General features: G+C 46.8%; 1 pseudogene; it reads right to left on the bottom strand.

Annotated features, from left to right (window-relative positions):
- Positions 1-10,382: 10,382 nt before the first annotated feature.
- On the bottom strand, positions 10,383-10,491 carry LOC138286788 (5S ribosomal RNA; annotated as a pseudogene).
- Between the last annotated feature and the right edge of the window lie 4,685 nt (positions 10,492-15,176).

The raw sequence follows: 15,176 nt of genomic DNA, 5'->3' as shown, positions 1-15,176 counted from the left end.
TTCAGACCAACCCAACTCCTCCCTCCAAAGCACACTCATCTACAGGCCACCGGGACCCTGACCTCAATTCTGCAAAGACATTGCCCACCTCGTCACCCACCAAGCACTCATCTTCTCTGACTACATTCTACTCGGTGACCTCAACTTCCACCTTGATATCACGATGACCCCAACACCACAAACCTCTTGGACAACCTCACAACACGCTGCCTCAAACAAATTGTCAACGTCTCTACCGACAGAGCCAGACACATCCTCAACACCGTCTTCTCAGCAGGGAACAACATCACCATCTCTCACACACCTCCGAACACCACTGGACTGACCACAAGTGTATCCAGTTTACCTTCACAAAGAATACTGCATGCCACTCTGCCCTCCGCCCCCTCGGCAGCTGCTGGGGCATACTTACAGAAGCACAACTCACCAACGTTCTCAGCCACTCCCCAACCAGATGCAGTGCACGCTAATGAAGCCACATGCAATCTACATCCCTGGCTATCGGAATACATCAACAATGTAGCTCCCCTAAGGAAACCAGCAAGAAACCGACATAGCAAAACACCTCAATTGTTTACGGCAGACCTACAAGAATACAAACGCTCCTGCAGGCGACTGGAATGGAATTGGAGGAACAGCAAATGAACCGACGACTGCAGACCCTAACAAAACGCAGTCACCATCCACCACCAGAACATCAGAGCTGCCAAAAAAGCCACCATTCAAGAACGCCTCAGCACCAGTGCTCACAACTGCAAAGAGCTTTTCACCATCATCAAAGAGTTCACGAATCCCAGGACAGACACCTCATCCATCCCTCCCTCCCAACACTTCTGCAACAACCTTGCCACCTTTTTCCAATAAAAAATCCAGGACATTTATGAAGGCTTCAAGAACCAAAACCTGCCCGCACTACTCACAACCACCACCATGGACCCAGCACCATGCCAGATCCTGAACTCCTGGACCCCCAACACAAAAGAGGACACCCAAATACTTATGAACTCCATCCACTCAAGAGTACCCTCAGATTTGTGCCCTCATCGCATCTTCTACCTGGCCAACGCCACCATAGCACCTGAGCTCTGCTGAACAGATCATTCGAGAACGCCACCTTCCCATCACACTGAAAGCACGCCAAGATCAACCCACTGCTCAAGAAACCCAAGGGTGCTGAAAAACAAGAGATTAATCTATCTGCTCCCTTTCCCAGCCAAAAGTAACAGAAAAGGCCATCAACCAGCAACTCACCTTGTTCCTTGAGACACACTAAATCCTAGACCCATCCCAATCACCATTCAAAAGCAATCATAGCACTCAAACAGCACTTCTAGCAGCCACCAATGGCATACGCACCATACTAGACCACAGAGGCACGCCGCACTCATCCTCCTCAACCCCTCCACTGCATTTGACACCATCTCCCACTCCACCTTCTGCGCCAGACTACACAACGCCGGTATCCGAGATAAAGCACTGGAGAAGATCAGGTCCTTCCTCACCTGAAGAGGACAGAGTGTCAGACTACCACCGTTTCCGTCAGAATCCAAAGACACATGCTGCAGAGTGCCCCAAGGATCATCACTGAGCCTGCCGCTTTTCAACACCTACATGGCCCCGTTAGCCAAGATCATCTAACAACACGGGCTAAACATAGTCTCCTACGCCAGCAATACCCAACTGATCCTCTCACTGTCCGATGACTCTGTAAAGACCAATGGAAATTTCCAGAAGGAGATGAGAGCAGTCACCGCCTGGATGGAAGCCATCTGCCTTAAACTCAGCTCAGACAAGATGGCGCTCCTTGCAATCGGCTCCACCCCTTACACCTGGAACGACTCCTGGAGGCCCACTGTACTGGGAAACGCCCCCGCTCTCATGGACCACACACGCAATCTGGGCATCATCCTGGGCTCCTCTCTATCCATGACCCACCAAGTCAATGCTGTCTTGTCGTCATGCTCCCAGACCTTCCGAATCCTGCGAATGAATTTTAAGTGGATCCCCTCCGACACGAGGAAAGACAGTCACCCACGCAGTTGTCACTAGCAAACTGGACTACAGTAATGCACTCTATGCTGGCATTACCAAGAAACCAAAATCAAGATTACAAACAATTCAGAATGCAGAGGCCAGACTCATCCTGGACATCCCCCGATACAGCCACATCTCCTCCCACCTCAGATACCTATGCTGACTCCCAGTCAACAAGTGCATCACATACAAACTCCTGATCCACACCTACAAGGCACTACACAACATAGAACCAACATATTTCAACCACTGCCTCGCCTTCTACGTACCCAACAGACAACTCCATTCTTCCCAGCTCTCCCTCACAGTTGTTCCCAAGATCCAGAAAAACACAGCAGGAGGAAGATCCTTCTCCTACCCCGCAGCCCGGACATGGAACATGCTACCTCTCAAACTCAGGCAGATCGCATCACTGAAACATTTCAGGACCTCAAGACCTGGCTCTTCGATTGAGCAGCACACCCGTAAACAGCACCTAGAGACCCTAGGGTGATTAGCCAAGCTTTAGAAATCATTGATTGATTGATTGATTGATTGATTGATTTGGATTATACAATTAGACAGGTTGACAGGGATATACCTCCTGATACCCTACCATTAATTATAACAAGAACACAATCAACAATAAAGTCCACAAGTCCAAATTACCATTCTACTATGGCTGTGCTTGAAGACAAACCAAATAATAAAGCACAATTACATTATTGGGATAGCCACAACACCCAGTAATGAGGTACATTAATATTAGGCCTGGACCGAGTTCAATGGGTTCCGGTACGCGTAACTCTGCACAGTGCCGAAAAAACACTGCTGTGCTATGCAGAGTTCTGCAAGAGGCTGAGTTTGGGTAAACTGCGCTGTCCGCATTGATTTGCAGCACCAGGAGTTTCTCCTGCTCTGAAAACAAGTGCTAATCACATCACGCAGAGCGCCAGAAGACACTAACTTCTTTCTGCCACTTGAGTTGATTTTCTACTCGAGTAACAGCTTCCTCAACTTGAGCGGCAGCTTTCCCAAAGCGAGCAGCAGCGACATGTCCTGTCTGCCCACATTTAGAAATCTTGCTCACGCTCACCAACTTAGCTACACCTCTTGCTCCCACTCGTCAACTTAACATTGGCGAGCCACCTTAGTGAAAAAACACTTTGAGTTTTTCAGAACTCCGTGCGAAGTGTGGAAATACTCAGTGAACTCAGCCAGTGGAGCGGAATTCTCCACCCACCCCTAATTAATTTATGCAAATACCTGTTTTTTTAGAAAGCCCATCATGGGGGCTTTAACCAACAGATCCTGCAAATCTCAATGGAGATGATTGAGCTCATTGAACCATTCTGTGAAATTACAGAGGATGTTAGCTGCAGGTTTGTAATCCATTGTAAAAAAATGTTTTACTATTTAGTGGGTCAATAAAACCATTCTTATATTCCACACTTTTAACTCTGGTAGTATGCTGTGCATGTTCATATTGTCCCTTTAATGGTAACACAGAACATGACATCACTTGGAAACCCCAATTACTCTGTAAATATACATACCCTTCAGCACAATGCTCTAATGGTATTGCACTCACCCAAATTTGTCTAAATATGTGACTATAACGTTTGAAAACTAGTCCATTAATATTGCCAAGGAAATGCTAATTTGATACATTTACCCTGGGAAATATATAAAAGTACAGGTAACTATATTCACTGGAATTTTAAAATACTACTGTTTTGTAGAACAAATGTGGATGACTAGTTTTGCTTCACATGAATGAGTGGAGGGCAATTTATAATATAAATGCTCCCTGTAGGAAGCTGGCCTGCTGTTTGGTGGGTACTTAAGGTACTTACACCTAATACCAGGTCTAGGTATCCCCTATTAGTGAAGTGTAGGCAGTGTCTAGAAGCCAGACTCTCTAGAAGTAGCTGTGGATGAGCAGCCAAGGCTTATCTAGGAGACATGCAAAGCTCATGCAAAACCACTGTAGTGACACAGCACTTACACACATAAAAAAAAATCAGTTTACTTTCTTTTTTTTTTGGTCACACAATACCAAACAGGAGGTAAGTAATACACTAATTATATACACTAGTAACAGTACTAGCACAGAAAATGTTAGAAAACAGTGCTCATAACAATAACCAATAGTGCCCCTAGGGGGAGCCCAAACCATATGCTAAAAAAATGGAATGCGAACACCTAGGTAAGTGGATTGTGTACGGTGGAGCTGGGAGTACCAGAAAACCACAGAGGGAAGTAACATAGTCCCCCCCATGACAAGGAAAGCAAGAGTAAATCACTGGAATTTCCTGAAACCACCCAAAAGGAAGGAAAAGAAGACACCCAGACAAGACTGCAAGAAACCAGAGGTGGATTCCTGGAGAGGAAGAACTGCGGAGAGAGGGAACCAAGTCCAAAAGTGTCAGTGAAGTGCAAGAGGAGTAGGAGCTACTACCCACTCAGCTGTACTTGCAGAACTTGGTCGACTGTGAGGAAGAACAGGCCATCTCAGCACTGCAACCTGGAGCCGGAGAAGAGTTCCTGATGGATGCAGAAGATGTCCCACATTGGAGTGAAGATTGCAGATGGGTATCAGTGCAGGAATTCCACCAACAAGCCTTGGCAAAGTCAAGTTTGCGGTTAGTGGAAAGGTGGTGCTGCTGGGGACCAGTAAGACCCAGGAGGGGGAGTCACAATAAGCCCTCAGAGACACAGATGGTGCACAGGAGCAGAAGCAGCACCCACTGGAGTCCGACAAGACGGGGACACAGAAGTTGCAGAAGAAGCCCAAATAGCACTACATAAAGGTATCCCACGCAGCAGGAGAACCACGCAGAGGGCTGTGAGTCGCAGGAAGGAGTACTGGCGGCTGGAGCTGCACATAGCCTGAAGTTCCCTTGGCAGAAATGCAAACGAGCATTGGCAGCTGCAAGAGACACAGTGCACGGGGGTACTGTCGTGTGTGGGGAAGGCAAGGCCTTACCTCCACCAAAGTTGGACACCTGGCAGAGAGGACCAAGAGAACTACTCCAGACAACCACCCCTGAAGCTGGATCATGCAGCTCAGGGTGAGATAAGATCCACACAGCTAGTTGTTGTTGCAGTAGGTGCCTGCGGATGCAGGGGAGCGACTCCTTCACTCCAAGGGAGATTCCTTCTTCCTTCTCATGCAGACTGAAGACTTGCTGCCCACAGAGGATGCACAGTTGCGAAATGTTGCAGAAGTTGGAAGGAGCCGGAGAAACAATGTTGCAAGAAAAGTCTTCTTCATGGATGCAGATTGTCGGTTCCTGGAGGGTCCAGTTGCAGTTCCCGTGGCTATAAGTTGAAGTGGAGGTTGCAGAGGAGTCCTGCTGGAACTCTGCAAGCCAAATCTGAGGACCCACCCCAGAGGAAGACCGTAAATAGCCCAGAGAGTGGACTTGGTCACCTATCTAGGTGAACACCTACCACCTATCAGGAGGTGCCTCTGATGTCACCTGCCTGGCCTGGCCACTCAGATACTCCCAGAGTTCCCTGCCAACCTTGGAGGCAAGATGGCAGAACCCAGGGACCCTCTGGAAAAGCTCTGAGCACCACCCCTGGGGTGGTGATGGACAGGGGAGTCAGTCCACTTTCCAGTGTCCAGTTTCACGCCAGAGCAGGGACTGGGGGTCCCTGAACCGGTGTGGACTGGTTTATGCATGGAGGGCACCAAATGCACCCTTCAAAGCATACCAGCGGCTTGGGGAGGCTACCCCTCTCAAGCCAGCCACACCTATTTCCAAAGGGAGAGTGTGTTACCTCCCTCTCCCAAAGGGAATCCTTTATTCTGCCTTCCTGAGCTTGATCAGATCAAGCAGTAGGAGGGCAGAAACCTGTCTGAGGGTTGCAGCAGCTTGGGCTTGCTGGAAAATCCTGTAAGACCAGTGGTAGCAATGCTGGGGGTCCTCTAACGAGCCCCCAGGGTGCATGGAATCATACTTCCAATCCTGGCAACAGCATTGGGGTATGATTCCGACATGTTTGATACCAAAGCTGCCCAGGTTTGGAGTTACCATTATGTAGCTGAACATAGGTAGTGACCTATGTCCAGTACACGTGTAAAATGGAGTCATCGTACTCATGAAGTCCAGGAAAATGGAACTGGAGATCGTGGGGTCACCTCTGCTAGTGCAGGGGTGCCGTCATACACAGGTACCTTCACCCTGCCTTCTGGGTACAGAGGGCCTACCATAGGAGTGACGTACAGTGACCTAGTGCAGTGACCTGTAGTGAAAACGGGTGCATGCACCAATTTCACGCAGGCTAAAGGCAGGCCTACAGAACCCTTTGCATGGGCTCCCAATGACAGAATATCTGCTGCAGCCAATAGGGATCCCCTGGTACCCCAATGCCCTGGGTACCTGGGTACCATATGCTATGGACTTACATGCGGGGCAGTCTGCCAAATGTTGGAAGAAAAAGGTACAGTTACCAACATTTACAGGGAAGAGCATAACCACTGGGGTCCTGGATAGCAGGATCCCAGTGGACACAGTCAAACACACTGACAACAGGAAGAACATGGGGGTAACCATGCCAAGAAAGAGGGCACTTTCCTACACTCCCTCACAGATTGGCCATTCTTGATAATACTATCTGAAGGAAGTCAGAGGGCCAAAGGCAATGCTGAGAGCAATATTGTACTCCAATAACACATACCTAAAAATGTATATAGGGCAGACTGAACTCCATCCTTCCATCATCTGTCATTGCATTTTGTTTGTTTGTGTTACAGTTAATTTCCACCTTGTCCACTTGTGCAGTTTTTTTTAAATATTCCACTTGCATTTCCAATTCTCCATTCTATCCATATGCACCCCTATTGTGTACTCGCTGTTCACTGCTTATCTCTTTAGTGCAAAATGTCATTCTAGCTTGTGCCATCACATGCAGCAACAGCATCACAAAAAGCCGGATTCACAAAGGCATTCATGAGCACATGGAATATTACACCTGAAGCACTACATCATGTTCTTTTAAATGTTTTTGTGAGTTTGCCACAAAACATCTTAAACGGGAATAAAATGGGAATTTTTAAGGCATATTCATGCATTATAAGAAAAAATATAATAGGACCATACCTTCTTAGCTTTTTTGCAAATAGGGAGTTTGACATGTTGGTGCCAATTCGCAAAGGCATTCATGAGTACTGAAAGTGCTCCTATAAAATTACTTTACATACTAATACATTTAGTTTCAAAAGAAGCATAAATAGTTAATGTTATGCAATTATTTTTGTTCAGAGTAAACAATGTTTCAAAGCAGGGCTTTGTTTTCTCTGAAAAAAGTTGAATGGTTCTGGTGCAGGGTACTATTCTCAGTGATGTAGGGATACCAAAGAGATGGAGAAAGTGATCGTAGTCTCATCCTCAATACGGATAGGCAATGCTAACTGTGAACCAGTGGTCCTGTGGCGGATGAACGGTTGGGTTACAGATTACTGCTGGAGGAGCCAGAAGAAGCTGCACCTGACTCTAAATCACTGGTCTTCAAAATGTTGGGCACAACCCCCTCGAGGGTCTGTGACTATATTCGCAGAGGGGAGCACACACGTCTGCAAGGACTTGTAAATGAAGATGGCCTGGAAGTCGCTACATTGTTTATCTGGCACATTTCCAGGCTGCCTTCACTTACATGCAGATAATAAATTGCATAAAAATTGTGGACCTGCAATCTTGAGTGCTTTGGGGCAAAGTCAATGAATAGCGTGATGAGTCCAAGATGTGGCTAGATAGAACAAACTATTGAGGAACTAATTCAGATGTTTACCTTCAAGTATTTGCATATAAAAACATGAGTACACATTAGGTGAAAAAATCAATGCAAGTTAAAATAATCTGTGGAAAATGTACTGTAGTACATTATAAACCTCAGTTAGCTAATGCAATCACTGGAGATGCCTGCGTGTGACTATAGTCACTGAATTGAATCCTGGTTTTCACAATGGGAATAGTAACTGGTGTATTTCTAGTGCTACAAGGTCCTAGTCTGTAGTATGAAGCACTGCAACTCTGACAGTTAAAGCATATACCACCTCATAAACAGCTGTTATGTTTGGTGCTTAACCAGTTGCACGGGGTTGAGTTGTATAAAGGGTCAACTACCCCCAGGGCCACTGAATTTATGCTGCAGGGGAGGACTAATTCATTGACTGGTTTAACTAAATTATGTGACAAGAAAAGGCAAATTATGCAGCGTAATGCTGCACACCTTGTGACAATATTACTTTGTTATTTTGTCATTTTTAGGTCGAGCGTTAGCGTTCGGCCTGCTGTATATTATACAATAGAGTGAGTTCCAGCATTTTGATTTGTTAGTTGCAGTGCCCTTCAAAAATCCTTGCTTGCTAGTGGTCAGTTTTGCCTCTTTGTCCTGCATTTTTCACTTTGGGAGCAGCACAAAGTACTGTGTAATTGCGCTATGTCCTGTTTATCACTTCTGTAAGGGACTTTTTTTTGGCATTTGCCTGTTTCACCTCAACAGTGTGGGTGCTTGTTCAGGCCCTCCTTCCCACCAGCTCCCTCTGTAAACATAAACCAACTGCAGAGGGGGGCTTTTCCAGGGCCAGCTCGCCCTCACTCTCTTTATGTTCAGTCTGTTTGGCAAGAAAAGTCCATTCAGTAATTTACAACGCTAGGAGCTCTAACTCGAGCAAACAACAGAGCATTGCATTCCCCCACCCCACCCACAGCTATGTAAACTCCTAACCGGACTTTTCTTGACACACAAATGAAAAAAAACGCAGCGCGATTGCGCTGCGTTTTTTTTTCTTTTCATTTGTGTGGCAAGAAAAGTCCAGTTAGGAGTTTACAACGATATTAGCTCTAACTCGAGCAAATACGTGACCTGTTGTATTGAAAATGCTTGTTAAATGCTCTGAGTTACGTCAGATTCTCTCATCTTCTTAGGCTGCAGCAGCCCCTACCCAACCTAGCACAACTATCAGACAGCCCCTCTCACACACTCAATTACAATGGGCAACCCTGACCTGACACAGCATGTGCTGCACCTCCATGGACCCCTCCTTAGGGCATGGCACCGAGGAGTCACCAGGGGAGATGCTGCTTCTGAACAGCAGCGTTCATTCTTCCCTCCCAAGGACGATTAGTTGCATCTATGCAGGAGTTCTCTCTTCGTTATCCCACTGAGTGGCGACACCTCCATTCACTCTGGCCGGGAGAAATATCTCTTCTACACTACCTTAACAAATCCAGAAATAAACGGGAAGGCAAGCCAATGACTTACCTCTTCTTGCACTTTTTTCACTTAATGGAGAGGATCTGTCACTCTGTAAGTGCCATCTGCAACATATTCGCCATGCCTTACAGGCAGAGGGTGGCCAGGCTTTTCTTTACTTTTGTCAAACTAGGGTGCCACAGAACGCATTTATGAGTTGTTGGAAAAATCAGATCTTTCATCATGGAATCCTTTCTCAAACAACATGCAAAATAATGCCCCTTCTTACAATACAGAGTGAAACTGAAAGACACAGAGGTCTGTAGAATAATGCTTAGGACGCAACAGTGAATAATGTGCTCTCTGCTGGGATGTTTTCCTATGTTGAACAGGTTTTATTCTGCACCCGCCCTGCTCACCCATTCTTTCTTTGGTCGATAAATGGATAGTTGAGTCAATGACACCTGTTACAGTGCCATGAAATGCCGGCAAATGTTTTGGAATGTTTTTACAACAACTCAAGTTGTATGCACCTTTCCTCTTTTTAGTCCCTGTTTCTGGAATGCTCTGCTTTTGGACTCTGTTACACTAGTGTCTGCAACTCATTTCATTCTTCCACACCGAATACATCATCGTCCTTTTATCACATTTCCGACACGCTGTGCTGATTTTTTCCATTTGGTTGCCAATAGTGGGCTCAAGCACTATTTCTTGGGGGCTAAGGCTTATTCATGGCACAAGTCTTAAAGAAAATAAGTGGGGGGACCGACCAAGTTAGACACTATGCAAGTGACATCACGGCACATGACACGGCATGTGAAATCGCACCTGGAATCACAGGAAATTACAGCACAAGAAGTGAGATCTGGTCTTAAGACCACACGCATATACTTAGCGCAAGAAAGCAAAGCCTTAGCTAGGGATCCCTTTGCCCGTCGTGGAGCAAATGTTTTCTTCAGCTTGGGCCGAGGGTAAAGTGCAGAATAATTGTAAGTTTTCCTTTAGAAAGTGTGTATTTTAGTGTTATTGCTGTTCTTTTTTATTTTTATTTTTATGACAGGAAAAAAAAGAGTGCAGGAAATAAAAAGTGGAAAATGAAATTAGCGAGGAAGCTGTGTAATTGAGCTAAGACGTGCAGCACCTAGTGTCTGCGAGAGGCAAAATGCCTACAGCACCTGGTATTCCCAGTCGGTCTCCATTCCAAGTACTAACCAGGCCTGACCCTGCTTAGTTTCCGAGATCGGGAGCATTCAGGGTGGTATGACCGTAGGCAGGAAAAGCTGCAGTTTCAGCTCTGCTCACCAAGCCCACCGCCCGGAGCCTGCTGCTCTTAATCGCACCTGCACAGGCTCCCCTTGGGAAGTCGGACATGCGCTCACTGCCGGAGGTCCAATGCCCCAACCCACATGGAACACCATTTTTATTGCATGCGCTTGTGCATGCATTTCGCTTGCGAGACACATTAGTAGTTAGCAAAGGGTTCAGAGCCCCACCCATGTCACCGTCAGTGTCTTTCATTGGTTTGTGGGTTTGCCTTTCAAAATCTGCTTGCTTTCATTAGTGGAAGGCATGCATACGTCATGCCTTTTTCGGTGGTTAGCCCTCCTCGAGCGCAGCGACCAAGTACTGAAAACATGCGAGGCTCGCTGTTTTCCATCGGTTTGTGGACTACTTTTCATCTTTTTTCGCAGCGCGATCTCGCTTGGCAGAAGTTGAGCGCTTTGCATGACATCGACCCTGTTACATAGTTAATTGCACTTTTGCCTGTTACGTAGATAATTACACTTTTGCCAATAGGTTTAATGTGGCAAGAAAAGTCCAGTTGGGAGTTTACAACAGATAATAGCTCTAACTCGGAGAAATGCGAGACCTGTTGCATTGCAAATGCTTGTTACAATTAGTATCACTGTGTGGTCACAGGTCTCCCCTCATTAATACTGGTTTAATACCCGAATACAGCAATAAGCAATAGAAAGGCCACCCTTTGAAAGGGGCTTTTAATGTGCAGAAACACGTACTGCCATGTTATTAGTATAATTTGATCCATTTGAGCTAGAAACATTTTTTAGTTAAAAGATTATTCAGCAGATGATGGATTCGGTGGGGGATATGGCTACTCCATAATTATGCAGAAAGCACTGTGGCTGCCGAATCACATAATTCCAGTAGCCCTGACCAAACACCAATCATGGCTGATTTACCATCCTTCCTTGCTTGCCTAGGAGGCTGGTGACGAATTACTGTTCCAGTGTTGTATCGAGCCTCGGAACAAGGGCACACAAGAGGGAAAGTTGAATCAGAGGGAACACCTTAGTTTGAGCCTCAAAGAGATGGCAGGGGTTTGGGGCAAGGTGGGAGCCCATGTTTTTAACAAATGGCAGAGGAAACAGCCATTTCACAAGGTAATAGCTATCATTAGTGAAGCAGATTGGAGGAACCCACTGGGTGCATGGGTGGGAGGGATCCACTCAATCACAATTATTCTTTCTCTTAAAAGGTGTATGGGGGTTAATTTTCCTTGGTAGCACAGGGCTGAGCACACCTTTACTGCAAAGAGGTGAGAGCAACACTTCAGGCTCATTTTTTTTTTGAGTTGGCTACTTTGGAACCTGGGTCAAGTCCTGGCATCAGCTCAGCTTTCTGTGATTCTGGGTAAATCCCTTAATCAGCCACTGACTAAAAAAATAAGGCCCATATTTATACTTTTTGACGCAAAACTGCGCCAACGCAGTTTTGCGTCCAAAAAATTAGCACCGGCTAACGCCATTCTGAAGCGCCATGCGGGCGCCGTATTTATTGAATGACGTTAGCCGGCGTTAGCCGGCGGCGCTGTCTGGTGTGCGTTAAAAAAAACGACGTACACCAGGCAGCGCCGGCGTAGGGGGAAAATGGAGTATGGGCGTCCAGAAATGGTGCAAGTCAGGCTGAGGCAAAAAAATCGCCACAACCCGATTTGCGCCATTTTTTTACGACGCCCATCCCCCATTGAAATTACTCCTGTCTTAGCAAAGACAGGAGTCACGCCCCCTTGCCCAATGGCCATGCCCAGGGGACTTCTGTCCCCTGGGCATGGTCATTGGGCATAGTGGCATGTAGGGGGGCACAAATCAAAAAAAAAAAAAATACTTAACTGGACTTACCTTAATGTCCCTGGGGTGGGTCCCTCCATCCTTGGGTGTCCTCCTAGGGTGGGCAAGGGTGGCAGGGGGTGTCCCTGGGGGCAGGGGAGGGCACCTCTGGGCTCATTCTGAGCCCACAGGTCCCTTAACGCCTGCCCTGACCCAGGCGCTAAAATCCGGCGCAAATGCGGGTTTTTTAGTCCCACCCACTCCCGGGCGTCATTTTTGCCCGGGAGTATAAATACGACGCATATGCATCGCAGTCATTTTTTAAGACGGGACACCTACCTTGCATATCATTAACGCAAGGAAGGTGTTCACGCAAAAAAATGACGCTAACTCCATGAAGTTTGGCGCTAGACGCGTCTAACGCCAAAGTATAAAAATGGAGTTAGTTTTGCGTCGAATTTGCGTCGAAAAAAACGACGCAAATTCGGCGCAAACGGAGTATAAATATGCCCCTAAATATTTTTACTTTGTGTAATGTGATTGGTGCTCATGTAAAGTGTTCCTGGGCCCTTGGGTGGAGTCAGAGCTACATAAAACTTAAAAATTATAGTTATCACAGTGTCTTAGTCAATTTATGTTTTTGTTTGATGATTTTGCCCTACCATAAGTCTCACAATATATATGAAATGAATTCAAAAGCTCCGGCCTGCACTCAGCCCTGCTTCTCGTTCTCCCCCTGCCCTTGCCATAAAGTATTGGAGGGGGCCCTGACTTCAAAACATTTTGCTTTAGTTGAGTCCGAACAAAATAATGTGAAGACCTGGGCCCATATTTATACTTTTTGACGCTAAACTGCGCTAACGCAGTTTAGCGTCAAAAAGTTTTGCGCCGTCTAACGCCATTCTGAAGCGCCATGCGGGCGCCGTATTTATGGAATGGCGTTAGACGGCGCAATCAGACCGGCGCTGCCTGGTTTGCGTGGGAAGAAACCACGTAGACCAGACAGCGCCGGCGTAGGGGGAAAATGGCGCATGGGCGTCTTAAAATGGGGCAAGTCAGGTTACGTCGAAAAAATCGTCTTAACCCGACTTGCGCCATTTTTTAACGACGCCCATCCCCCATCAACATGACTCCTATCATTGTAAAGATAGGAGTCATGCCCCCTTGCCCAATGGCCATGCCCAGGGGACTTCTGTCCCCTGGGCATGGTCATTGGGCATAGTGGCATGTAGGGGGGCACAAATAAGGCCCCCCTATGCCACCAAAATAAAATATAAAAAATAAAAAATAAAACTTACCTGAACTTACCTGAATGTCCCTGGGGTGGGTCCCTCCATCCTTGGGGGTCCTCCTGGGGTGGGCAAGGGTGGCAGGGGGGGTCCCTGGGGGCATGGGAGGGCACCTGTGGGCTCATTTTGAGCCCACAGGCCCCTTAACGCCTGCCCTGAGCAGGCGTTAAAAAGTGGCGCAAATGCGCCGTTTTTAGCCACGCCAACTCCCGGGCGTCTCTTTTGCCCGGGAGTATAAATACCACGTAAAGGCCTGGGAGTCATTTTTTAGACGGGAACGCCTCCCTTGCATATCATTAACGCAAGGAAGGGGTTCACGCTAAAAAATGACGCACATTCCGGGAACTTTGGCGCTATTCGCCTCTAACGCCATAGTATAAATATGGCGTTAGTTGGCGTTAGTTTTGCGTCGAAATTGCGTCAAAAAAAACGACGCAATTTCGGCGCAAACGGAGTATAAATATGGCCCCTGGTTCTAAAAGGGGGAATGTGGGCTTGGCTAAGAGGGGAGGATCTCCAGTTTATGGCTTTCCTCTCACTCCAGCCAACCACATATAAGGTCCTTTGTTTTAACCTCATCTAGACAATAGCCAGATCTTGTAATAGAGGAGCAGCAACACACGCACAGTGATTGGAAGGCGTAAAGAACTGCAAACGTTCTTAAATCAAAGTCTGTAAAAACGGTGGGATTAAACAAACTGAGCTCGTCAATGAATTCCAGGGCCCGGCACCTGGCATTTGAGGTGTAATTGAGGTCTTTCGATTGCAGACCATTACGGACCAACCCCGTTTTTGACAAGCACTCATTTTGCAGATCAATTGCTGTTATTAGCCTGCGTTGCTGTGGATTACATGCGGCTCAGCGAGCCCGTCAGACGGATGCTGACAGCACAATCCATATTCAAAGCAGCCATTTGCAGACGTCCGTTGAGAGTTCGAGTCTGAAGCTGATTGACAAATAACAGCCTTACGTGCAACGTGCAATTCAATAGGCTGCTATTTGCGAAAATAATTGAATCCTTTGCCTCGACGGACATTTACAATAAGGTGCGTTGCTAGGTCACTCTTAATGTGGGTATCGAAACTGAAGGGCCCCCTGCAAAGAACATGGAGTGGGTCCTCCTCGGACTCACTCAGGCCAGGTGCTGTGCTGAGGGGGTACCCTGCATCGCGGGGACTGCAGGGGCCTTTGTTACACCACTGGGTGACAAGTCTGTGGGCCCAAATCAATTGCAATCTATATAACATATTAATTATTTTCTATTTCATTTGTTTAAAAAATGCCAACTATTTGTGCAGAAACGTTCCATTGCAGGAGACCAGCTGATCCTGTGAAAAGCAAGAGGTTCTGTCGGTGTGACTTTTTTTTTTAACAAATAGAAATTATACACCAGTCAAAGAGCGCTGTGCAACAAGCAGCGATTGGAAGGGCTGGATCTGACATGCAAAGTCCAATGGATGAGGATGTTGCAGAACATGCTAATCATGGGGCAGCTGAAGGAGAAGGCATTCAATGTAGGGGCATGCACCTGAGGTTGAGGCCGTAGTGGCTTTAAAACCGGTATGCCACACACGCATACTAAGGCCCTGATTTATACTT

This window comes from Pleurodeles waltl, chromosome 3_2 (genome assembly GCF_031143425.1).
Source record: "Pleurodeles waltl isolate 20211129_DDA chromosome 3_2, aPleWal1.hap1.20221129, whole genome shotgun sequence".
Classification (NCBI taxonomy): domain Eukaryota; kingdom Metazoa; phylum Chordata; class Amphibia; order Caudata; family Salamandridae; genus Pleurodeles; species Pleurodeles waltl.
This window is presented reverse-complemented; position numbering and strand designations above follow the sequence as displayed.